This window comes from Ranitomeya imitator, chromosome 8, assembly GCF_032444005.1.
Source record: "Ranitomeya imitator isolate aRanImi1 chromosome 8, aRanImi1.pri, whole genome shotgun sequence".
Taxonomy (NCBI): Eukaryota; Metazoa; Chordata; class Amphibia; order Anura; family Dendrobatidae; genus Ranitomeya; species Ranitomeya imitator.
The window spans coordinates 199,549,403-199,576,218 of NC_091289.1; the positions used below are offsets into that span (position 1 = coordinate 199,549,403).

General features: G+C 47.0%; 1 protein-coding gene across 1 annotated transcript in view; it reads right to left on the reverse strand.

The window, feature by feature from the left end:
• TTLL7 (tubulin tyrosine ligase like 7) overlaps positions 1 to 26,273 on the reverse strand; it is a 248,544-nt gene extending 222,271 nt beyond the window's left edge. The window contains exon 1 of the mRNA XM_069735802.1: positions 26,146 to 26,273. The gene's annotated coding sequence lies outside the window, so the exon portion shown is untranslated. The remainder of the gene's footprint in view (positions 1 to 26,145) is intronic.
• Positions 26,274 to 26,816: the final 543 nt, after the last annotated feature.

A 26,816-nucleotide genomic window follows, 5' to 3' on the forward strand; every position in this document is an offset into this window, starting at 1 on the left:
CAATGGGCCAGAACCAGAGACGTATCCCCAGGTATATAGAAGGGTCAGCACCGTACAATGGGCCACGACCAGAGACATATCCCCAGGTATATAGAAGGGTCAGCACCAGACAATGGGCCAGAACCAGAGACATATCCCCAGGTATATAGAAGGGTCAGCACCGTACTATGGGCCACGACCAGAGACATATCCCCAGGTATATAGAAGGGTCAGCACCAGACAATGGGCCAGAACCAGAGACATATCCCCAGGTATATAGAAGGGTCAGCACCGTACAATGGGCCACGACCAGAGACATATCCCCAGGTATATAGAAGGGTCAGCACCAGACAATGGGCCAGAACCAGAGACATATCCCCAGGTATATAGAAGGGTCAGCACCGTACAATGGGCCACGACCAGAGACATATCCCCAGGTATATAGAAGGGTCAGCACCAGACAATGGGCCAGAACCAGAGACATATCCCCAGGTATATAGAAGGGTCAGCACAGTACAATGGGCCAGGACCAGTGACATATCCCCAGGTATATAGAAGGGTCAGCACCGTACAATGGGCCACGACCAGAGACATATCCCCAGGTATATAGAAGGGTCAGCACCAGACAATGGGCCAGAACCAGAGACATATCCCCAGGTATATAGAAGGGTCAGCACCGTACTATGGGCCAGGACCAGTGACATATCCCCAGGTATATAGAAGGGTCAGCACCGTACAATGGGCCAGGACCAGAGACATATCCCCAGGTATATAGAAGGGTCAGCACCAGACAATGGGCCAGAACCAGAGACATATCCCCAGGTATATAGAAGGGTCAGCACCGTACAATGGGCCACGACCAGAGACATATCCCCAGGTATATAGAAGGGTCAGCACCAGACAATGGGCCAGGACCAGAGACATATCCCCAGGTATATAGAAGGGTCAGCACCGTACAATGGGCCAGGACCAGTGACATATCCCCAGGTATATAGAAGGGTCAGCACAGTACAATGGGCCAGAACCAGTGACATATCCCCAGGTATATAGAAGGGTCAGCACCGTACAATGGGCCACGACCAGAGACATATCCCCAGGTATATAGAAGGGTCAGCACCAGACAATGGGCCACGACCAGTGACATATCCCCAGGTATATAGAAGGGTCAGCACCGTACAATGGGCCAGGACCAGTGACATATCCCCAGGTATATAGAAGGGTCAGCACAGTACAATGGGCCAGAACCAGTGACATATCCCCAGGTATATAGAAGGGTCAGCACCAGACAATGGGCCAGAACCAGAGACATATCCCCAGGTATATAGAAGGGTCAGCACCGTACAATGGGCCACGACCAGAGACATATCCCCAGGTATATAGAAGGGTCAGCACCAGACAATGGGCCAGAACCAGAGACATATCCCCAGGTATATAGAAGGGTCAGCACCGTACTATGGGCCAGGACCAGTGACATATCCCCAGGTATATAGAAGGGTCAGCACCGTACTATGGGCCAGGACCAGAGACGTATCCCCAGGTATATAGAAGGGTCAGCACCGTACAATGGGCCAGGACCAGTGACATATCCCCAGGTATATAGAAGGGTCAGCACCGTACAATGGGCCACGACCAGAGACATATCCCCAGGTATATAGAAGGGTCAGCACCAGACAATGGGCCACGACCAGAGACATATCCCCAGGTATATAGAAGGGTCAGCACCAGACAATGGGCCAGAACCAGAGACATATCCCCAGGTATATAGAAGGGTCAGCACCGTACTATGGGCCACGACCAGAGACATATCCCCAGGTATATAGAAGGGTCAGCACCAGACAATGGGCCACGACCAGAGACATATCCCCAGGTATATAGAAGGGTCAGCACCAGACAATGGGCCAGAACCAGAGACATATCCCCAGGTATATAGAAGGGTCAGCACCGTACTATGGGCCAGGACCAGTGACATATCCCCAGGTATATAGAAGGGTCAGCACCAGACAATGGGCCAGAACCAGAGACGTATCCCCAGGTATATAGAAGGGTCAGCACCGTACTATGGGCCAGGACCAGTGACATATCCCCAGGTATATAGAAGGGTCAGCACCGTACAATGGGCCAGGACCAGAGACATATCCCCAGGTATATAGAAGGGTCAGCACCGTACAATGGGCCACGACCAGAGACATATCCCCAGGTATATAGAAGGGTCAGCACCGTACAATGGGCCACGACCAGAGACATATCCCCAGGTATATAGAAGGGTCAGCACCGTACAATGGGCCACGACCAGAGACATATCCCCAGGTATATAGAAGGGTCAGCACCGTACAATGGGCCAGGACCAGAGACATATCCCCAGGTATATAGAAGGGTCAGCACCGTACAATGGGCCACGACCAGAGACATATCCCCAGGTATATAGAAGGGTAAGCACCGTACTATGGGCCAGGACCAGAGACATATCCCCAGGTATATAGAAGGGTCAGCACCAGACAATGGGCCAGAACCAGAGACATATCCCCAGGTATATAGAAGGGTCAGCACCGTACTATGGGCCAGGACCAGTGACATATCCCCAGGTATATAGAAGGGTCAGCACCGTACAATGGGCCAGGACCAGAGACATATCCCCAGGTATATAGAAGGGTCAGCACCAGACAATGGGCCAGAACCAGAGACATATCCCCAGGTATATAGAAGGGTCAGCACCGTACAATGGGCCACGACCAGAGACATATCCCCAGGTATATAGAAGGGTCAGCACAGTACAATGGGCCAGAACCAGAGACATATCCCCAGGTATATAGAAAGGTCAGCACAGTACAATGGGCCAGGACCAGTGACATATCCCCAGGTATATAGAAGGGTCAGCACCGTACAATGGGCCACGACCAGAGACATATCCCCAGGTATATAGAAGGGTCAGCACCAGACAATGGGCCAGAACCAGAGACATATCCCCAGGTATATAGAAGGGTCAGCACCGTACTATGGGCCAGGACCAGTGACATATCCCCAGGTATATAGAAGGGTCAGCACCGTACAATGGGCCAGGACCAGAGACATATCCCCAGGTATATAGAAGGGTCAGCACCAGACAATGGGCCAGAACCAGAGACATATCCCCAGGTATATAGAAGGGTCAGCACCGTACAATGGGCCACGACCAGAGACATATCCCCAGGTATATAGAAGGGTCAGCACCAGACAATGGGCCAGGACCAGAGACATATCCCCAGGTATATAGAAGGGTCAGCACCATACAATGGGCCAGGACCAGTGACATATCCCCAGGTATATAGAAGGGTCAGCACAGTACAATGGGCCAGAACCAGTGACATATCCCCAGGTATATAGAAGGGTCAGCACCGTACAATGGGCCAGGACCAGTGACATATCCCCAGGTATATAGAAGGGTCAGCACAGTACAATGGGCCAGAACCAGTGACATATCCCCAGGTATATAGAAGGGTCAGCACCAGACAATGGGCCAGAACCAGAGACATATCCCCAGGTATATAGAAGGGTCAGCACCGTACAATGGGCCACGACCAGAGACATATCCCCAGGTATATAGAAGGGTCAGCACCAGACAATGGGCCAGAACCAGAGACATATCCCCAGGTATATAGAAGGGTCAGCACCGTACTATGGGCCAGGACCAGTGACATATCCCCAGGTATATAGAAGGGTCAGCACCGTACAATGGGCCAGGACCAGAGACGTATCCCCAGGTATATAGAAGGGTCAGCACCGTACAATGGGCCACGACCAGAGACATATCCCCAGGTATATAGAAGGGTCAGCACCGTACAATGGGCCAGGACCAGAGACATATCCCCAGGTATATAGAAGGGTCAGCACCAGACAATGGGCCACGACCAGAGACATATCCCCAGGTATATAGAAGGGTCAGCACCAGACAATGGGCCACGACCAGAGACATATCCCCAGGTATATAGAAGGGTCAGCACCAGACAATGGGCCAGAACCAGAGACATATCCCCAGGTATATAGAAGGGTCAGCACCGTACTATGGGCCAGGACCAGTGACATATCCCCAGGTATATAGAAGGGTCAGCACCAGACAATGGGCCAGAACCAGAGACGTATCCCCAGGTATATAGAAGGGTCAGCACCGTACTATGGGCCAGGACCAGTGACATATCCCCAGGTATATAGAAGGGTCAGCACCGTACAATGGGCCAGGACCAGAGACATATCCCCAGGTATATAGAAGGGTCAGCACCGTACAATGGGCCACGACCAGAGACATATCCCCAGGTATATAGAAGGGTCAGCACCGTACAATGGGCCACGACCAGAGACATATCCCCAGGTATATAGAAGGGTCAACACCAGACAATGGGCCACGACCAGAGACGTATCCCCAGGTATATAGAAGGGTCAGCACCGTACTATGGGCCAGGACCAGAGACATATCCCCAGGTATATAGAAGGGTCAGCACCAGACAATGGGCCAGAACCAGAGACATATCCCCAGGTATATAGAAGGGTCAGCACCGTACTATGGGCCAGGACCAGTGACATATCCCCAGGTATATAGAAGGGTCAGCACCGTACAATGGGCCAGGACCAGAGACATATCCCCAGGTATATAGAAGGGTCAGCACCAGACAATGGGCCAGAACCAGAGACATATCCCCAGGTATATAGAAGGGTCAGCACCGTACAATGGGCCACGACCAGAGACATATCCCCAGGTATATAGAAGGGTCAGCACCAGACAATGGGCCAGGACCAGAGACATATCCCCAGGTATATAGAAGGGTCAGCACCGTACAATGGGCCAGGACCAGTGACATATCCCCAGGTATATAGAAGGGTCAGCACAGTACAATGGGCCAGAACCAGTGACATATCCCCAGGTATATAGAAGGGTCAGCACCAGACAATGGGCCAGGACCAGAGACATATCCCCAGGTATATAGAAGGGTCAGCACCGTACAATGGGCCAGGACCAGTGACATATCCCCAGGTATATAGAAGGGTCAGCACAGTACAATGGGCCAGAACCAGTGACATATCCCCAAGTATATAGAAGGGTCAGCACCAGACAATGGGCCAGAACCAGAGACATATCCCCAGGTATATAGAAGGGTCAGCACCGTACAATGGGCCACGACCAGAGACACATCCCCAGGTATATAGAAGGGTCAGCACCAGACAATGGGCCAGAACCAGAGACATATCCCCAGGTATATAGAAGGGTCAGCACCGTACTATGGGCCAGGACCAGTGACATATCCCCAGGTATATAGAAGGGTCAGCACCGTACAATGGGCCAGGACCAGAGACGTATCCCCAGGTATATAGAAGGGTCAGCACCGTACAATGGGCCAGGACCAGTGACATATCCCCAGGTATATAGAAGGGTCAGCACCGTACAATGGGCCACGACCAGAGACATATCCCCAGGTATATAGAAGGGTCAGCACCAGACAATGGGCCAGAACCAGAGACATATCCCCAGGTATATAGAAGGGTCAGCACCGTACTATGGGCCAGGACCAGTGACATATCCCCAGGTATATAGAAGGGTCAGCACCAGACAATGGGCCAGAACCAGAGACGTATCCCCAGGTATATAGAAGGGTCAGCACCGTACTATGGGCCAGGACCAGTGACATATCCCCAGGTATATAGAAGGGTCAGCACCGTACAATGGGCCAGGACCAGAGACATATCCTCAGGTATATAGAAGGGTCAGCACCAGACAATGGGCCAGGACCAGTGACATATCCCCAGGTATATAGAAGGGTCAGCACCGTACAATGGGCCACGACCAGAGACATATCCCCAGGTATATAGAAGGGTCAGCACCGTACAATGGGCCACGACCAGAGACATATCCCCAGGTATATAGAAGGGTCAGCACCAGACAATGGGCCAGGACCAGTGACATATGCCCAGGTATATAGAAGGGTCAGCACCGTACAATGGGCCACGACCAGAGACATATCCCCAGGTATATAGAAGGGTCAGCACCGTACAATGGGCCAAGACCAGAGACATATCCCCAGGTATATAGAAGGGTCAGCACCAGACAATGGGCCACGACCAGAGACGTATCCCCAGGTATATAGAAGGGTCAGCACCGTACTGTGGGCCAGGACCAGTGACATATCCCCAGGTATATAGAAGGGTCAGCACCAGACAATGGGCCAGAACCAGAGACGTATCCCCAGGTATATAGAAGGGTCAGCACCGTACTATGGGCCAGGACCAGTGACATATCCCCAGGTATATAGAAGGGTCAGCACCGTACTATGGGCCAGGACCAGTGACATATCCCCAGGTATATAGAAGGGTCAGCACCGTACAATGGGCCAGGACCAGAGACATATCCTCAGGTATATAGAAGGGTCAGCACCGTACAATGGGCCAGAACCAGTGACATATCCCCAGGTATATAGAAGGGTCAGCACCGTACAATGGGCCAGGACCAGTGACATATCCCCAGGTATATAGAAGGGTCAGCACCAGACAATGGGCCAGGACCAGTGACATATCCCCAGGTATATAGAAGGGTCAGCACCAGACAATGGGCCACGACCAGAGACATATCCCCAGGTATATAGAAGGGTCAGCACCGTACAATGGGCCACGACCAGAGACATATCCCCAGGTATATAGAAGGGTCAGCACCAGACAATGGGCCAGGACCAGTGACATATCCCCAGGTATATAGAAGGGTCAGCACCAGACAATGGGCCAGAACCAGAGACATATCCCCAGGTATATAGAAGGGTCAGCACCAGACAATGGGCCAGGACCAGTGACATATCCCCAGGTATATAGAAGGGTCAGCACCAGACAATGGGCCAGAACCAGAGACGTATCCCCAGGTATATAGAAGGGTCAGCACCAGACAATGGGCCAGAACCAGAGACATATCCCCAGGTATATAGAAGGGTCAGCACAGTACAATGGGCCAGGACCAGAGACGTATCCCCAGGTATATAGAAGGGTCAGCACCGTACTATGGGCCAGGACCAGTGACATATCCCCAGGTATATAGAAGGGTCAGCACCAGACAATGGGCCAGAACCAGAGACGTATCCCCAGGTATATAGAAGGGTCAGCACCGTACTATGGGCCAGGACCAGTGACATATCCCCAGGTATATAGAAGGGTCAGCACCGTACAATGGGCCAGGACCAGAGACATATCCTCAGGTATATAGAAGGGTCAGCACCGTACAATAGGCCAGGACCAGTGACATATCCCCAGGTATATAGAAGGGTCAGCACCGTACAATGGGCCACGACCAGAGACATATCCCCAGGTATATAGAAGGGTCAGCACCAGACAATGGGCCACGACCAGTGACATATCCCCAGGTATATAGAAGGGTCAGCACCGTACAATGGGCCAGGACCAGTGACATATCCCCAGGTATATAGAAGGGTCAGCACAGTACAATGGGCCAGGACCAGTGACATATCCCCAGGTATATAGAAGGGTCAGCACCAGACAATGGGCCAGAACCAGAGACATATCCCCAGGTATATAGAAGGATCAGCACCGTACAATGGGCCAGGACCAGTGACATATCCCCAGGTATATAGAAGGGTCAGCACCAGACAATGGGCCAGAACCAGAGACATATCCCCAGGTATATAGAAGGGTCAGCACCAGACAATGGGCCAGAACCAGAGACATATCCCCAGGTATATAGAAGGGTCAGCACCAGACAATGGGCCAGGACCAGTGACATATCCCCAGGTATATAGAAGGGTCAGCACAGTACAATGGGCCAGAACCAGTGACATATCCCCAGGTATATAGAAGGGTCAGCACCGTACAATGGGCCAGGACCAGTGACATATCCCCAGGTATATAGAAGGGTCAGCACCGTACAATGGGCCAGGACCAGAGACATATCCCCAGGTATATAGAAGGGTCAGCACCAGACAATGGGCCAGAACCAGAGACATATCCCCAGGTATATAGAAGGGTCAGCACCGTACAATGGGCCAGGACCAGAGAAATATCCCCAGGTATATAGAAGGGTCAGCACCGTACAATGGGCCAGGACCAGTGACATATCCCCAGGTATATAGAAGGGTCAGCACCAGACAATGGGCCAGAACCAGAGACATATCCCCAGGTATATAGAAGGGTCAGCACCGTACTATGGGCCACGACCAGAGACATATCCCCAGGTATATAGAAGGGTCAGCACCGTACAATGGGCCAGGACCAGTGACATATCCCCAGGTATAAAGAAGGGTCAGCACCAGACAATGGGCCAGAACCAGAGACATATCCCCAGGTATATAGAAGGGTCAGCACCGTACAATGGGCCACGACCAGAGACATATCCCCAGGTATATAGAAGGGTCAGCACCAGACAATGGGCCAGAACCAGAGACATATCCCCAGGTATATAGAAGGGTCAGCACCAGACAATGGGCCACGACCAGAGACATATCCCCAGGTATATAGAAGGGTCAGCACCAGACAATGGGCCACGACCAGTGACATATCCCCAGGTATATAGAAGGGTCAGCATCGTACTATGGGCCACGACCAGTGGCATATCCCCAGGTATATAGAAGGGTCAGCACCAGACAATGGGCCAGGACCAGTGACATATCCCCAGGTATATAGAAGGGTCAGCACCGTACAATGGGCCAGGACCAGAGACATATCCTCAGGTATATAGAAGGCTCAGCACCAGACAATGGGCCAGGACCAGTGACATATCCCCAGGCATATAGAAGGGTCAGCACCAGACAATGGGCCAGAACCAGAGAAATATCCCCAGGTATATAGAAGGGTCAGCACCGTACTATGGGCCACGACCAGTGACATATCCCCAGGTATATAGAAGGGTCAGCACCAGACAATGGGCCAGAACCAGAGACATATCCCCAGGTATATAGAAGGGTCAGCACCAGACAATGGGCCAGGACCAGTGACATATCCCCAGGTAGATAGAAGGGTCAGCACCAGACAATGGGCCACGACCAGAGACATATCCCCAGGTATATAGAAGGGTCAGCACCAGACAATGGGCCACGACTAGAGACATATCCCCAGGTATATAGAAGGGTCAGCACCGTACTATGGGCCAGGACCAGTGACATATCCCCAGGTATATAGAAGGGTCAGCACCAGACAATGGGCCACGACTAGAGACATATCCCCAGGTATAAAGAAGGGTCAGCACCAGACAATGGGCCACGACCAGAGACATATCCCCAGGTATATAGAAGGGTCAGCACCAGACAATGGGCCACGACCAGAGACATATCCCCAGGTATATAGAAGGGTCAGCACCAGACAATGGGCCACGACTAGAGACATATCCCCAGGTATATAGAAGGGTCAGCACCGTACAATGGGCCACGACCAGAGACATATCCCCAGGTATATAGAAGGGTCAGCACCAGACAATGGGCCACGAGCAGTGACATATCCCCAGGTATATAGAAGGGTCAGCACCAGACAATGGGCCACGACCAGAGACATATCCCCAGGTATATAGAAGGGTCAGCACAGTACAATGGGCCACGACCAGAGACATATCCCCAGGTATATAGAAGGGTCAGCACCAGATAATGGGCCACGACTAGAGACATATCCCCAGGTATATAGAAGGGTCAGCATCAGACAATGGGCCAGGACCAGTGACATATCCCCAGGTATATAGAAGGGTCAGCACCAGACAATGGGCCACGACCAGAGACATATCCCCAGGTATATAGAAGGTTCAGCACCAGACAATGGGCCAGAACCAGTGACATATCCCCAGGTATATAGAAGGGTCAGCACAGTACAATGGGCCACGACCAGAGACATATCCCCAGGTATATAGAAGGGTCAGCATCAGACAATGGGCCAGGACCAGTGACATATCCCCAGGTATATAGAAGGGTCAGCACCAGACAATGGGCCAGAACCAGTGACATATCCCCAGGTATATAGAAGGGTCAGCACAGTACAATGGGCCACGACCAGAGACATATCCCCAGGTAAATAGAAGGGCCATCATCAGACAATGGGCCACGACCAGAGACATATCCCCAGGTAAATAGAAGGGTCACCACTGTACAATGGGCCAGAACCAGAGACATATCCGCAGGTATATAGAAGGGTCACCACCAGACAATGGGCCACGACCATGACTGTATATACAGTATATACAGCCCTGCACAAAGTAAATACAGTATACAGTGGGAACGCAAACTATTCAGACCCCTGTAAACTTTTCACTCTTTGTTTCATTGCAGCCATTTGGTAAATTCAAAAAAGTTCATTTTTCTCATTAATGTTCACTCTGCCTCCATCTTCACTGAAAAAAACAGAAATGTAGAAAATTTAGCAAATGTGTTACAAAACAAAACCTGAACTCTCCCATGGTCATAAGTCTTCAGACCCTTTGCTCAGTATTGGGTAGAAGCCCCTTTTGAGCTAGTGCAGCCAGGAGTCTTCTTGGGAATGATGACACAAGTTTTTCCCCCCTGGATTTGGGGATCCTCGGCCATTCTTCCTTGCAGATCCTCTCCAGTTCCGTCAGGTTGGATGGTGAACGTTGGTGGACGCCATTTTCAGGTCTCTCCAGAGATGCTCCATTGGGTTTAGGCCAGGGCTCTGGCTGGGCCGGTCAGGAATGGTCACAAAGTTGTTCTGAAGCCGCTCCTTTGTTATTTTAGCTGTGTGTTAGGGTCATTGTCTTGTTGGAAGGTGAACCTTCGGCCAAGTCTGAGGTCCAGAGCACTCTGGAAGAGGTTTTCATCCAGGATATCTCTGTACTTGGCCACATTCATGTTTCCTTCAATGACAACCAGTCGTCCTGTCCCTGCAGCTGATAAACACCCCCATAGCATGATGCTGCCACCACCATGCTTCACTGTTGGGATTGTATTGGACAGGAGATGAGCAGTGCCTGGTTTTATCCACACATACCGTTTAGAATTATCACCATAAAGGTCTATCTTCATCTGATCAGACCAGAGAATCTTATTTCTCATAGTCTGGGAGTCCTTCATGTGTTCTTTAGCAAACTCTATTAGGCTTTCATATGTCCTGCACTGAGGAGAGGCTTCCGTCGGCCACTCTGCCATAAAGGCCTGACTGGTGGAGGGCTACAGTGATAGGTGACTTTATAATAATAATAATAATAATAATTTTTATTTATATAGCGCCAACATATTCCGCAGCGCTTTACAAATTATAGAGGGGACTTGTACAGACAATAGACATTACAGCATAACAGAAATACAGTTCAAAACAGATACCAGGAGGAATGAGGGCCCTGCTGCTCGCAAGCTACAAGCTATGAGGAAAAGGGGAGACACGAGAGGTGGATGGTAACAATTGCTTTAGTTATTCGGACCGGCCATAGTGTAAGGCTCGGGTGTTCATGTAAAGCTGCATGAACCAGTTATCAGCCTAAGTATGTAGCAGTACAGACACAGAGGGCTATTAACTTTGTGGAACTTTCTCCCATCTCCCTCCTGCATCTCTGGAGCTCAGCCACAGTGATCTTGGGGATCTTCTTTACCTCTCACCAAGGCTCTTCTCCCACGATTGCTCAGTTTGGCTGGACGGCCAGGTCTAGGAAGATTTCTGCTGGTCCCAAACTTCTTCCATTTAAGGATTATGGAGGCCACTGTGCTCTTAGGAACCTTGAGTCCTGCAGAATGTCTGCTGTAACCTTGGCCAGATCTGTGCCACAATTGTCTCTGAGCTCCTTGGCCAGTTCCTTTGGCCTCATGATTCTCCTTTGGTCTGACATGCACTGTGAGCTGTGAGGTCTTATATAGACAGGTGTGCGCCTCCAAATCACGTCCTATCAGTGTAATTACACACAGCTGGACTCCAATGAAGGAGGAGAACCATCTCAGGGAGGATCACAAGGAAATAGGCAGCATGGGACTTACATATGAGGGTCTGAGCAAAGGGGCTGAAGACTTAGGCCATGTTCACACTATGCGTTCTGTCCTGCGGGTTCTCCCGCAGCGGATTTGATAAATCTGCAGGGCAAACCCGCTGCGGTTCTCCCTGCAGATTTATCGCGGTTTGTCCTGCGGGTTCCGCTGCGGGATTCACCCCTACTATTGATGCTGCATATGCAGCAATATGCAGCATCAATAGTAGTGTTAAAAATAATAAAATAATGATATACTCACCCTCTGACATCTCGATCTCCTGGGCGCTGCAGGCGGCGGTCCGGTTCCAAAGATGCTGTGCGAACAGGACCTTCGGTGACGTCACTGTCATGCGACCGCGACGTCACCGAAGGTCCTGGTCGCATAGCAAACCTGAGACCGGATGGCCGCGTGCAGCGCTGAGACTTCCGAGGGTGAGTATACATGATTTTTTATTTTTATTCTTTTTTTTTTTTAATACAAATATGGTTCCCGGGGCCTGGTGGAGAGTCTCCTCTCCTCCACCCCGGGTATAACCCGCACATTATCCGCTTACTTCCCGCATGGTGTGCACAGCCCCATGCGGGAAGTAAGCGGATCAATGCATTTCTATGGGTGCAGAATCGCTGCGATTCTGCACAAAGAAGCGACATGGTCCTTCTTTTTTTCCGCAGCAATTCAGCGCGGTTTTTTTCGGGGTTTTCCGCATCATGTGCACTGCGGTTTTTGTTTTCCATAGGGTAACATTGCACTGTACCCTGCATGGAAAACAGCTGCGGACCCGCAGCGGCAAAATCGCCGCGGTTCCACAGTAAAAACCGCATAGTGTGAACAGCCCTGCACACAGTATATACAGTGTATACAGCCCTGCTCACAGTATATACAGTGTATACAGCCCTGCACACAGTATATACAGCATATACAGCCCTGCACACAGTATATACAGCCCTGCACACAGTATATACAGCATATACAGCCCTGCACACAGTATATACAGCATATACAGCCCTGCACACAGTATATACAGCCCTGCACACAGTATATACAGCCCTGCACACAGCATATACAGCCCTGCACACAGTATATACAGTATATACAGCCCAGCACACAGTATATACAGCCCTGCACACAGTATATACAGCATATACAGCCCTGCACACAGTATATACAGCCCTGCACACAGTATATACAGCATATACAGCCCTGCACACAGTATATACAGCCCTGCACACAGTATATACAGCATATACAGCCCTGCACACAGTATATACAGCCCTGCACACAGTATATACAGCATATACAGCCCTGCACACAGTATATACAGCCCTGCACACAGTATATACAGCCCAGCACACAGTATATACAGTATATTCAGCGTTGCACACAGTATATACAGTATATACAGTCCTGCACACAGTATACACATCCCTGCACACAGTATATACAGTATATACAGCCCTGCACACAGTATATACAGCCCAGCACACAGTATATACAGTATATTCAGCCCTGCACACAGTATATACAGTATATTCAGTCCTGCACACAGTATACACAGTATATACAGCCCTGCACACAGTATATACAGTATATACAGCCCTGCACACAGTATACACAGTATATTCAGCCCTGCACACAGTATATACAGTATATACAGCCCAGCACACAGTATATACAGTATATACAGCCCTGCACACAGTATATACAGTATATTCAGCCGTGCACACAGTATACACAGTATATACAGCCCTGCACACAGTATATACAGTATATACAGCCCTGCACACAGTATACACAGTATATTCAGCCCTGCACACAGTATATACAGTATATTCAGCCCTGCACACAGTATATACAGTATATACAGCCCTGCACACAGTATATACAGCCCTGCACACAGTATACACAGTATATACAGCCCTGCACACAGTATACACAGCATATACAGCCCTGCACACAGTATATACAGTATATTCAGTATATTCAGCCCTGCACACAGTATATACAGTATATTCAGCCCTGCACACAGTATATACAGTATATTCAGTCCTGCACACAGTATACACAGTATATACATCCCTGCACACAGTATATACAGTATATACAGCCCTGCACACAGTATATACAGCCCTGCACACAGTATACACAGTATATACAGCCCTGCACACAGTATATACAGTGTATACAGCCCAGCACACAGTATATACAGTATATTCAGCCCTGCACACAGTATATACAGTATATACAGCCCAGCACACAGTATATACAGTATATACAGCCCAGCACACAGTATATACAGTATATACAGCCCAGCACACAGTATATACAGTATATACAGCCCAGCACACAGTATATACAGTATATACAGCCCAGCACACAGTATATACAGTATATTCAGACCTGCACACAGTATACACAGTATATACAGCCCTGCACACAGTATATACAGTGTATACAGCCCTGCACACAGTATATACAGTATATACAGCCCTGCACACAGTATATACAGCCCTGCACACAGTATATACAGCCCTGCACACAGTATATACAGTATATTCAGCCCTGCACACAGTATACACAGTATATACAGCCCTGCACACAGTATATACAGTATATACAGCCCTGCACACAGTATATACAGTGTATACAGCCCTGCACACAGTATATACAGCCCTGCACACAGTATACACAGTATATACAGCCCTGTACACAGTATATACAGTATATACAGCCCTGCACACAGTATATACAGTATATACAGCCCTGCACACAGTATATACAGTATATACAGCCCTGCACACAGTATATACAGCCCTGCACACAGTATATACAGTATATACAGCCCTGCACACAGTATATACAGCCCTGCACACAGTATATACAGTATATACAGCCCTGCACACAGTATATACAGTATATACAGCCCTGCACACAGTATATACAGTGTATACAGCCCTGCACACAGTATATACAGCCCTGCACACAGTATATACAGCATATACAGCCCTGCACACAGTATATACAGTATATACAGCCCTGCACACAGTATATACAGTATATACAGCCCTGCACACAGTATATACAGTGTATACAGCCCTGCACACAGTATATACAGTATATTCAGTCCTGCACACAGTATACACAGTATATACATCCCTGCACACAGTATATACAGTATATACAGCCCTGCACACAGTATATACAGCCCAGCACACAGTATATACAGTATATTCAGCCCTGCACACAGTATATACAGTATATACAGCCCTGCACACAGTATATACAGTATATTCAGCCCTGCACACAGTATATACAGTATATACAGCCCTGCACACAGTATATACAGTATATTCAGCCCTGCACACAGTATATACAGTATATACAGCCCAGCACACAGTATATACAGTATATTCAGCCCTGCACACAGTATACACAGTATATACAGCCCTGCACACAGTATACACAGTATATTCAGCCCTGCACACAGTATATACAGTATATTCAGCCCTGCACACAGTATATACAGTATATTCAGTCCTGCACACAGTATACACAGTATATACAGCCCTGCACACAGTATATACAGTATATACAGCCCTGCACACAGTATACACAGCATATACAGCCCTGCACACAGTATACACAGTATATTCAGCCCTGCACACAGTATATACAGTATATACAGCCCAGCACACAGTATATACAGTATATTCAGCCCTGCACACAGTATATACAGTATATACAGCCCAGCACACAGTATATACAGTATATTCAGCCCTGCACACAGTATACACAGTATATACAGCCCTGCACACAGTATATACAGTATATACAGCCCTGCACACAGTATATACAGTATATACAGCCCTGCACACAGTATATACAGTATATACAGCCCTGCACACAGTATATACAGTATATACAGCCCTGCACACAGTATATACAGCCCTGCACACAGTATACACAGTATATACAGCCCTGCACACAGTATATACAGTATATACAGCCCTGCACACAGTATATACAGTATATACAGCCCTGCACACAGTATATACAGCCCAGCACACAGTATATACAGCCCTGCACACAGTATATACAGTATATACAGCCCTGCACACAGTATATACAGTATATACAGCCCTGCACACAGTATATACAGTATATACAGCCCTGCACACAGTATATACAGCCCTGCACACAGTATATACAGTATATACAGCCCTGCACACAGTATATACAGTACATACAGCCCTGCACACAGTATATACAGTACATACAGCCCTGCACACAGTATATACAGTGTATACAGCCCTGCACACAGTATATACAGCCCTGCACACAGTATACACAGTATACACAGCCCTGCACACAGTATATACAGTATATACAGCCCTGCACACAGTATATACAGCCCAGCACACAGTATATACAGTATATACAGCCCTGCACACAGTATATACAGTATATTCAGCCCTGCACACAGTATACACAGTATATACAGCCCTGCACACAGTATATACAGTGTATACAGCCCTGCACACAGTATATACAGTGTATACAGCCCTGCACACAGTATATACAGCCCTGCACACAGTATACACAGTATATACAGCCCTGCGCACAGTATATACAGTATATACAGCCCTGCGCACAGTATATACAGTGTATACAGCCCTGCGCACAGTATATACAGTGTATACAGCCCTGCACACAGTATATACAGCCCTGCACACAGTATACACAGTATATACAGCCCTGCGCACAGTATATACAGTATATACAGCCCTGCACACAGTATATACAGCCCTGCACACAGTATATACAGCCCAGCACACAGTATATACAGTATATACAGCCCTGCACACAGTATATACAGCCCAGCACACAGTATATACAGTATATACAGCCCTGCACACAGTATATACAGTATATACAGCCCTGCACACAGTATATACAGTATATACAGCCCTGCACACAGTATATACAGTATATACAGCCCTGCACACAGTATATACAGCCCTGCACACAGTATATACAGTATATACAGCCCTGCACACAGTATATACAGTATATACAGCCCTGCACACAGTATATACAGTATATACAGCCCTGCACACAGTATATACAGTATATACAGCCCTGCACACAGTATATACAGTATATACAGCCCTGCACACAGTATATACAGTATATACAGCCCTGCACACAGTATATACAGTATATACAGCCCTGCACACAGTATATACAGTATATACAGCCCTGCACACAGTATATACAGTATATACAGCCCTGCACACAGTATATACAGTATATACAGCCCTGCACACAGTATATACAGTATATACAGCCCTGCACACAGTATATACAGTATATACAGCCCTGCACACAGTATATACAGTATATACAGCCCTGCACACAGTATATACAGTATATACAGCCCTGCACACAGTATATACAGCCCTGCACACAGTATATACAGTATATACAGCCCTGCACACAGTATATACAGCCCTGCACACAGTATATACAGCCCTGCACACAGTATATACAGTATATACAGCCCTGCACACAGTATATACAGTATATACAGCCCTGCACACAGTATATACAGTATATACAGCCCTGCACACAGTATATACAGTATATACAGCCCTGCACACAGTATATACAGTATATACAGCCCTGCACACAGTATATACAGTATATACAGCCCTGCACACAGTATATACAGTATATACAGCCCTGCACACAGTATATACAGTATATACAGCCCTGCACACAGTATATACAGTATATACAGCCCTGCACACAGTATATACAGTATATACAGCCCTGCACACAGTATATACAGTATATACAGCCCTGCACACAGTATATACAGTATATACAGCCCTGCACACAGTATATACAGTATATACAGCCCTGCACACAGTATATACAGTATATACAGCCCTGCACACAGTATATACAGTATATACAGCCCTGCACACAGTATATACAGTATATACAGCCCTGCACACAGTATATACAGTATATACAGCCCTGCACACAGTATATACAGTATATACAGCCCTGCACACAGTATATACAGTATATACAGCCCTGCACACAGTATATACAGTATATACAGCCCTGCACACAGTATATACAGCCCTGCACACAGTATATACAGCCCTGCACACAGTATATACAGTATATACAGCCCTGCACACAGTATATACAGTATATACAGCCCTGCACACAGTATATACAGTATATACAGCCCTGCACACAGTATATACAGTATATACAGCCCTGCACACAGTATATACAGTATATACAGCCCTGCACATAGTATATACAGTATATTCAGCCCTGCACACAGTATATACAGCCCTGCACACAGTATATACAGCCCTGCACACAGTATATACAGTATATTCAGCCCTGCACACAGTATACACAGTATATACAGTATATTCAGCCCTGCACACAGTATATACAGTATATACAGTATATTCAGCCCTGCACAAAGTATATACAGTGTATACAGCCCTGCACACAGTATATACAGCCCAGCACACAGTATATTCAGCCCTGCACACAGTATATACAGTGTATACAGCCCTGCACACAGTATATACAGTATATACAGCCCTGCACACAGTATATACAGCCCAGCACACAGTATATACAGCCCTGCACACAGTATATACAGTGTATACAGCCCTGCACACAGTATACACAGTATATACAGCCCTGCACACAGTATATACAGCCCAGCACACAGTATATACAGTATATTCAGCCCTGCACACAGTATATACAGCCCTGCACACAGTATATACAGTATATACAGCCCTGCACACAGTATATACAGTATATTCAGCCCTGCACACAGTATATACAGTGTATACAGCCCTGCACACAGGATATACAGTATATACAGCCCTGCACACAGTATATACAGTATATACAGCCCTGCACACAGTATATTCAGCCCTGCACACAGTATATACAGTGTATACAGCCCTGCACACAGTATATACAGCCCTGCACACAGTATATACAGCCCAGCACACAGTATATACAGCCCTGCACACAGTATATACAGTGTATACAGCCCTGCACACAGTATATACAGCCCTGCACACAGTATATACAGCCCAGCACACAGTATATTCAGCCCTGCACACAGTATATACAGTGTATACAGCCCTGCACACAGTATATACAGCCCTGCACACAGTATATACAGCCCAGCACACAGTATATACAGCCCAGCACACAGTATATTCAGCCCTGCACACAGTATACACAGTATATACAGCCCTGCACACAGTATATACAGCCCAGCACACAGTATATACAGTATATTCAGCCCTGCACACAGTATATACAGCCCTGCACACAGTATATACAGCCCTGCACACAGTATATACAGTATATACAGCCCTGCACACAGTATATACAGTATATTCAGCCCTGCACACAGTATATACAGCCCTGCACACAGTATATACAGTGTATACAGCCCTGCACACAGTATATACAGTATATACAGCCCTGCACACAGTATATACAGTATATACAGCCCTGCACACAGTATATACAGTATATACAGCCCTGCACACAGTATATACAGTATATACAGCCCTGCACACAGTATATACAGTATATTCAGCCCTGCACACAGTATATACAGCCCTGCACACAGTATATACAGTGTATACAGCCCTGCACACAGTATATACAGTATATACAGCCCTGCACACAGTATACACAGTATATACAGCCCTGCACACAGTATATACAGCCCTGCACACAGTATATACAGTATATTCAGCCCTGCACACAGTATATACAGCCCTGCACACAGTATATAGTGTATACAGCCCTGCACACAGTATATACAGTGTATACAGCCCTGCACACAGTATATACAGTATATACAGCCCTGCACACAGTATATACAGTATATACAGCCCTGCACACAGTATATACAGTGTATACAGCCCTGCACACAGTATATACAGTATATACAGCCCTGCACACAGTATACACAGTATATACAGCCCTGCACACAGTATATACAGCCCTGCACACAGTATATACAGTATATTCAGCCCTGCACACAGTATATACAGCCCTGCACACAGTATATAGTGTATACAGCCCTGCACACAGTATATACAGTGTATACAGCCCTGCACACAGTATACACAGTATATACAGCCCTGCACACAGTATATACAGTATATACAGCCCTGCACACAGTATATTCAGCCCTGCACACAGTATATACAGTATATACAGCCCTGCACACAGTATATACAGTATATTCAGCCCTGCACACAGTATATTCAGCCCTGCACACAGTATATACAGTATATACAGCCCTGCACACAGCATATACAGTATATACAGCCCTGCACACAGTATATACAGTATATACAGCCCTGCACACAGTATATGCAGTATATACAGCCCTGCACACAGTATATACAGCCCTGCACACAGTATACACAGCCCTGCACACAGTATACACAGTATATACAGCCCTGCACAGTATATACAGTGTATACAGCCCTGCACACAGTATACACAGTATATACAGCCCTGCACACAGTATATACAGTATATTCAGCCCTGCACACAGTATATACAGTATATACAGCCCTGCACACAGTATATACAGTATATACAGCCCTGCACACAGTATATACAGTATATACAGCCCTGCACACAGTATATACAGTATATACAGCCCTGCACACAGTATATACAGTATATACAGCCCTGCACACAGTATATACAGTATATACAGCCCTGCACACAGTATATACAGTGTATACAGCCCTGCACACAGTATATACAGTGTATACAGCCCTGCACACAGTATATACAGTGTATACAGCCCTGCACACAGTATACACAGTGTATACAGCCCTGCACAGTATATACAGTATATACAGCCCTGCACACAGTATATACAGTATATACAGCCCTGCACACAGTATATACAGCCCTGCACACAGTATATACAGTATATTCAGCCCTGCACACAGTATATTCAGCCCTGCACACAGTATATACAGTATATACAGCCCTGCACACAGTATATACAGTATATACAGCCCTGCACACAGTATATACAGTATATACAGCCCTGCACACAGTATATACAGTATATACAGCCCTGCACACAGTATATACAGTATATACAGCCCTGCACACAGTATATACAGTATATACAGCCCTGCACACAGTATATACAGTATATACAGCCCTGCACACAGTATACACAGCCCTGCACACAGTATACACAGTATATACAGCCCTGCACACAGTATATACAGTGTATACAGCCCTGCACACAGTATATACAGCCCTGCACACAGTATATACAGTATATTCAGCCCTGCACACAGTATATACAGTATATTCAGCCCTGCACACAGTATATACAGTATATTCAGCCCTGCACACAGTATATACAGTATATACAGCCCTGCACACAGTATACACAGTATATACAGCCCTGCACACAGTATATACAGTATACACAGCCCTGCACACAGTATACACAGTATACACAGCCCTGCACACAGTATACACAGTATATTCAGCCCTGCACACAGTATACACAGTATATTCAGCCCTGCACACAGTATACACAGTATATACAGCCCTGCACACAGTATATACAGTATATTCAGCCCTGCACACAGTATATACAGTGTATACAGCCCTGCACACAGTATATACAGTATATTCAGCCCTGCACACAGTATATACAGTATACACAGCCCTGCACACAGTATACACAGTATATACAGCCCTGCACACAGTATATACAGTATACACAGCCCTGCACACAGTATACACAGTATATACAGCCCTGCACACAGTATATACAGTATATTCAGCCCTGCACACAGTATATACAGTATATACAGCCCTGCACACAGTATACACAGTATATACAGCCCTGCACACAGTATACACAGTATATACAGCCCTGCACACAGTATATACAGTATATTCAGCCCTGCACACAGTATATACAGTATATACAGCCCTGCACACAGTATATACAGTATATACAGCCCTGCACACAGTATATACAGTATATACAGCCCTGCACACAGTATATACAGTATATACAGCCCTGCACACAGTATATACAGTATATACAGCCCTGCACACAGTATACACAGTGTATACAACCCTGCACACAGTATATACAGTGTATACAGCCCTGCACACAGTATATACAGTATATACAGCCCTGCACACAGTATACACAGCCCTGCACACAGTATACACAGTATATACAGCCCTGCACACAGTATATACAGTATATACAGCCCTGCACACAGTATACACAGTGTATACAGCCCTGCACACAGTATATACAGTGTATACAGCCCTGCACACAGTATATACAGTATATACAGCCCTGCACACAGTATACACAGCCCTGCACACAGTATACACAGTATATACAGCCCGGCACACAGTATATACAGTGTATACAGCCCTGCACACAGTATACACAGTGTATACAGCCCTGCACACAGTATATACAGTATATACAGCCCTGCACACAGTATACACAGCCCTGCACACAGTATACACAGTATATACAGCCCTGCACACAGTATATACAGTATATACAGCCCTGCACACAGTATACACAGTGTATACAGCCCTGCACACAGTATACACAGTGTATACAGCCCTGCACACAGTATACACAGTATATACAGCCCTGCACACAGTATATACAGTATATACAGCCCTGCACACAGTATATACAGTATATTCAGCCCTGCACACAGTATATACAGTGTATACAGCCCTGCACACAGTATATACAGCCCTGCACACAGTATACACAGCCCTGCACACAGTATATACAGTATATACAGCCCTGCACACAGTATATACAGCCCTGCACACAGTATACACAGCCCTGCACACAGTATACACAGTATATACAGCCCTGCACACAGTATATACAGTATACACAGCCCTGCACACAGTATATACAGCCCTGCACACAGTATATACAGCCCTGCACACAGTATACACAGCCCTGCACACAGTATACACAGCCCTGCACACAGTATATACAGCCCTGCACAGTATATACAGCCCTGCACACAGTATACACAGCCCTGCACACAGTATATACAGTATATACAGCCCTGCACACAGTATACACAGTATATACAGCCCTGCACACAGTATATACAGTGTATACAGCCCTGCACACAGTATACACAGTATATACAGCCCTGCACACAGTATATACAGTGTATACAGCCCTGCACACAGTATACACAGCCCTGCACACAGTATACACAGTATATACAGCCCTGCACACAGTATATACAGTATATACAGCCCTGCACACAGTATATACAGTGTATACAGCCCTGCACACAGTATACACAGCCCTGCACACAGTATATACAGTATACACAGCCCTGCACACAGTATACACAGTGTATACAGCCCTGCACACAGTATATACAGTATATACAGCCCTGCACACAGTATATACAGTATATACAGCCCTGCACACAGTATATACAGTGTATACAGCCCTGCACACAGTATATACAGTATATACAGCCCTGCACACAGTATATACAGTGTATACAGCCCTGCACACAGTATATACAGTGTATACAGCCCTGCACACAGTATATACAGTATATACAGCCCTGCACACAGTATATACAGTGTATACAGCCCTGCACACAGTATACACAGTATATACAGCCCTGCACACAGTATATACAGTGTATACAGCCCTGCACACAGTATATACAGTGTATACAGCCCTGCACACAGTATACACAGCCCTGCACACAGTATACACAGTATATACAGCCCTGCACACAGTATATACAGTATATACAGCCCTGCACACAGTATATACAGTGTATACAGCCCTGCACACAGTATACACAGCCCTGCACACAGTATATACAGTATACACAGCCCTGCACACAGTATACACAGTATATACAGCCCTGCACACAGTATATACAGTATATACAGCCCTGCACACAGTATATACAGTGTATACAGCCCTGCACACAGTATACACAGCCCTGCACACAGTATATACAGTATACACAGCCCTGCACACAGTATACACAGTGTATACAGCCCTGCACACAGTATATACAGTATATACAGCCCTGCACACAGTATATACAGCCCTGCACACAGTATATACAGTATATACAGCCCTGCACACAGTATATACAGTATATACAGCCCTGCACACAGTATACACAGTATATACAGCCCTGCACACAGTATATACAGTATATACAGCCCTGCACACAGTATATACAGTGTATACAGCCCTGCACACAGTATATACAGTGTATACAGCCCTGCACACAGTATATACAGTGTATACAGCCCTGCACACAGTATATACAGTATATACAGCCCTGCACACAGTATATACAGTGTATACAGCCCTGCACACAGTATATACAGTATATTCAGCCCTGCACACAGTATATACAGTATATACAGCCCTGCACACAGTATATACAGTGTATACAGCCCTGCACACAGTATATACAGTATATACAGCCCTGCACACAGTATACACAGTGTATACAGCCCTGCACACAGTATATACAGTATATACAGCCCTGCACACAGTATATACAGTGTATACAGCCCTGCACACAGTATATACAGTATATACAGCCCTGCACACAGTATATACAGTGTATACAGCCCTGCACACAGTATATACAGTATATTCAGCCCTGCACACAGTATATACAGTATATACAGCCCTGCACACAGTATATACAGTATATTCAGCCCTGCACACAGTATATACAGCCCTGCACACAGTATATACAGTATATACAGCCCTGCACACAGTATACACAGTGTATACAGCCCTGCACACAGTATATACAGTATATACAGCCCTGCACACAGTATATACAGTATATTCAGCCCTGCACACAGTATATACAGTGTATACAGCCCTGCACACAGTATATACAGTATATACAGCCCTGCACACAGTATATACAGTATATTCAGCCCTGCACACAGTATATACAGTGTATACAGCCCTGCACACAGTATACACAGTATATACAGCCCTGCACACAGTATATACAGTATATACAGCCCTGCACACAGTATACACAGTATATACAGCCCTGCACACAGTATACACAGTGTATACAGCCCTGCACACAGTATATACAGTATATACAGCCCTGCACACAGTATACACAGTATATTCAGCCCTGCACACAGTATATACAGTGTATACAGCCCTGCACACAGTATATACAGTATATACAGCCCTGCACACAGTATATACAGTATATTCAGCCCTGCACACAGTATATACAGTGTATACAGCCCTGCACACAGTATATACAGCCCTGCACACAGTATATACAGTATATTCAGCCCTGCACACAGTATATACAGTATATACAGCCCTGCACACAGTATACACAGTATATACAGCCCTGCACACAGTATACACAGTATATACAGCCCTGCACACAGTATACACAGTATATACAGCCCTGCACACAGTATACACAGTATATACAGCCCTGCACACAGTATATACAGTATATACAGCCCTGCACACAGTATATACAGTATATACAGCCCTGCACACAGTATACACAGTATATACAGCCCTGCACACAGTATATACAGTATATACAGCCCTGCACACAGTATACACAGTATATACAGCCCTGCACACAGTATATACAGTATATACAGCCCTGCACACAGTATACACAGCCCTGCACACAGTATATACAGTGTATACAGCCCTGCACACAGTATACACAGTATATACAGCCCTGCACACAGTATATACAGCCCTGCACACAGTATATACAGTATATACAGCCCTGCACACAGTATATACAGTATATACAGCCCTGCACACAGTATATACAGCCCTGCACACAGTATATACAGTGTATACAGCCCTGTACACAGTATATACAGTATATACAGCCCTGCACACAGTATATACAGTATATACAGCCCTGCACACAGTATATACAGTGTATACAGCCCTGCACACAGTATACACAGTATATACAGCCCTGCACACAGTATATACAGTGTATACAGCCCCGGGCAGGAGATGCTCCTCGTCCCTCCGGCTGCGGACCGGCTCCTCCCCGGGTGATGCTGCTGATTCACGCCGCCTCTGCCCTCTCCTCGGCCGCTCAGGACTCACCAGCTGTGGGGATGATGGGGCTGCGGGCAGATGCCGGGGGTCGCTGTCTGTGCTGCGGGGTCTCCTCTGCCCCTTCAGCTCCGGACACTGGAGGTTACTGCAAAGCGAGACCGCACCACTGCTGCCTCCCGCGGGGGGGGACGAGACGGAGCCGGGATGACACGGACATCCCCAGAGAACACCCCGGTTATTGTATCGTGAGAGCGGCACCATGAATATTAATGGCCATGTTCTGGGATCCAGTCAGGGTGGTAGCGATGTGTAGAAGAAGACACCCCTAGTCTTGAGTGACAGATGGTACAGTCTGTGAGTCAGGGCTTGGAACGCAAACACGGAGCCTAGCAACAGAGACAGAGGAGGGGGAACGTGCGTGACGTCACTGCCCAGGTGTCCCCTCACCTGTATATACAGTGTATGGTGAGGTAATGTCACCTCACCTGTATATACAGTGTATGGTGGGGTAATGTCACCTCACCTGTATATACAGTGTATGGTGGGTAATGTCCCCTCACCTGTATATACAGTGTATGGTGGGGTAATGTCCCCTCACCTGTATATACAGTGTATGGTGGGGTAATGTCACCTCACCTGTATATACAGTGTATGGTGGGTAATGTCCCCTCACCTGTATATACAGTGTATGGTGGGGTAATGTCCCCTCACCTGTATAT